Genomic DNA, 2270 nt, shown 5'->3' with positions numbered 1-2270 from the left:
ACACCCTGCTCTCTTAAATTGGCCCTCACTAAAAGCAGGGCATTTCCCTGAGCCCAGTAGGGTAAGCTTCAGGAGAGTGAGCTCTCACAGAGGAACAGATAACCTTGCAAGCGGGAACTTGAAACGTTTTAGGGGCTGCGTATCAGGCTGATCACTATGACTCCCCCTATCCCTCCCAAGCCCACTGACCCCGCATGCCTTCCTCCTGATGCCCTCTCTCAGGCGCCAGGAAGACTGGAGTCTGACCAGGCTCCTTCACACTGTGGTGCGGGCAGGTAATGGTCTTGGGCCTCCCTGTCGTCAGGATGTCAGAGGAATTACTCAGAGCCCTTCAGAAAGCCAAATCAATCAACATGACAAAGATAGTCAGTTAGGGAAGGCGGACCTTTAAAATATTACTTGTCACTGCAGTACTGTGGCTTTTCTGAACTCCACAGAGCTAGAGAGTGGGTGTTGAGCTTTTCCTTTGTCAGCGTGTGTGTGTGTGTGTGTGTGTGGAGAGCTGTGTGCATATGTATGTACACACATATCTATGTGTGAGTGTGTGTATAATTTCTTCCTTAGTTTTTCAACATTTTACTCAATGGAAAACAAATGGACCTGTCGCAGGGGCTTATCTGACTTCAGTGGCCAGCACCGGCATCTTTGAGGGCTGTGGCCTAGCAGCACAGCCGCAGGACAGTCCTGGGAGTAAAATCTCTTTCCAGATGACACTCCTCATCAACGCCTGACAGTCTGACTCTCACTCCTGGTGGGGATCATTCTGAAATGTGCGTTTCACAATTCAGAACTCGCCTGTCGGATTAAACTGGTCGTAGTGGGCATGACAGTGTGTCCCTTAACTAGCAGGACACCCGAACCTCACCACCAAAGCCACATGTGCTCAGCCCGACACTCCTAGGAGACACCCAACTAAGGCTGCGAAATCAATTATTCTTATGCCATTTTGCTAAAAGCTTTTACACACTGATGTTTGAATTTGATCTGCTAAAATATTTTTTTAGTTCTTTATCTTTTAAAACATTTTGCATTAGGAAATTATGTCATGATGACTGATAATTGAAAAATGTTTTTAGAGGTGGATTGCAAACCATTATTTTGTCTTCTAAAACTCTCTATATAAATCATGCCATGTATGATAACGAGTTTTCAAATGAATGAATAAAAGGAGTTTCAGTCTCGAAAATGACATACTGTGCCTTGACGGCCTCGTCGAACCTCTCATAAAGCATATACCTAAATCCCGTTTTACCGGCTTGCGGTAGATGGTGTGACAAGGGATTTGTGCAACACTCAGAAAAGCACCCAGGCACTGTCGAGGTTCATGATGAGAAGCTCTTCCTGTCAACACGCTCAGGTTTGACTTCTGGAGCATTCGATTCTTCTGCACCAGCTTCAGAAAACAACGCGAGCAACACACACCTAGAATTTAATCAGCCTGAAAGACAACAAGTACGAGAGGAACTAGTAATTATGGGGTCATATTTCTGGCTCTGTCAGAAAAGTCCAAATCGAGCAGGGCTGCATTAAAAGGACTATCAGATCTGTCAGGAAGGAATTACAGCAGATGTGTATGGAGGGAGCGGGGATGGCAAGGGATAAGTAATGTTTATGACACCAAAAATTAAGGAAAAAATTATAAAACTGGCCTGTATTCAGAGAGAGAGTTGAGTATTTGGAGTAGAGCGACAAAGCATTGGGAACTATCATTAAAGAAAATGGTTTGCTCTTAGTGAAACACCTACCTGGGAATTTGTCAAAAGAATTTATAAACACAAGAGTTGGCAGAGACAGAACTGAGGGCTGGGTGTTAACTTGAGGAATCACTAAGAGACCTAATGACAGCTGCCCTTCGTTGTCTTAAGGACTGCCACAGAGAAGGATTAGACTTTCCCACTCTGTCTTCAAAATAAAAAATTTAGGTGGATGTGTCACAGCTTCGAGAAAGCAGATTTGGATTATTATAAGAGAAAACTTTATAGCACCTGGATGTGCCTATGATGGACTGCAGCTCGGTCACCTGAACGTACTCGGTCACTTGAGTACGTTCCGACAGAAGTTGTCTTTGTACCCCTCTGTCCTGGACGCTCTGGCTGGGTCGGCGGGTCAGAAAGTGGTACAGATTGGTGACTTTAAAACGTTCTCTTTGTATTGGCATCAAAACTGTTTCCTCACAGAAGATGGAAGCCCAACATGTACAACTCATGAAAGGGAAGCTCATCTGCTTGGAAAGGGTGTGGGTGCCCACCACCCTCCCAGCCCCTTCATGA

This window comes from Pteropus alecto, unplaced genomic scaffold (assembly GCF_000325575.1).
Source record: "Pteropus alecto unplaced genomic scaffold, ASM32557v1 scaffold61, whole genome shotgun sequence".
NCBI lineage: Eukaryota > Metazoa > Chordata > Mammalia > Chiroptera > Pteropodidae > Pteropus > Pteropus alecto.
Note: the sequence above shows the minus strand (reverse complement) of the source record.